Genomic DNA, 544 nt, shown 5'->3' with positions numbered 1-544 from the left:
TATACAAGTTCTAATGCATTAAATTATGAGTAGTTTCTAACTGTTTCTCTTTAATCATTTTTCAAGAATCCTTAGCATTTATTCATTTTAGGTTAGCTCCCTAGTCCCTCTCCCTTGGCATCATTGAGCTTTACCTCATGTCATTATAGTGCAAGCAAAATGGTTATACCTGGCTACTTTTATATTTTTGAAATCAGATGAGATATTTTCATGCCTAGAATATCATTTTCAGGTGTATCCCCATTTCAAAGTATCCTGTATATTACTTTTATGTGGACTATAATTATAATCATATTCTCTATAAATTCTCAAGGTAGTAATGATTAATACCTAACTCTTTAACTGCTGGGACTAAATGTATGTCCTTCCTGGCAATTTCTGCATGCACTTTTCTTTTAAGGGTACTGTTAGTTTTAGATTACTTTGTTGATATTTTGACATTGGAAAAATATCTGAGTGTTCGTAGCCTGGTGCCAGAGAAGTATCTCACCTTTCACATTCTATATCTTTTCCTTACAATTCCTATAAGTTTTTAATGTCATCT

The sequence above is a fragment of the Microtus ochrogaster genome, unplaced genomic scaffold, assembly GCF_000317375.1.
Source record: "Microtus ochrogaster isolate Prairie Vole_2 unplaced genomic scaffold, MicOch1.0 UNK256, whole genome shotgun sequence".
Classification (NCBI taxonomy): domain Eukaryota; kingdom Metazoa; phylum Chordata; class Mammalia; order Rodentia; family Cricetidae; genus Microtus; species Microtus ochrogaster.
The sequence above is the reverse complement of the archived record's forward strand: the minus strand, read 5'-3'. Positions refer to the sequence as shown.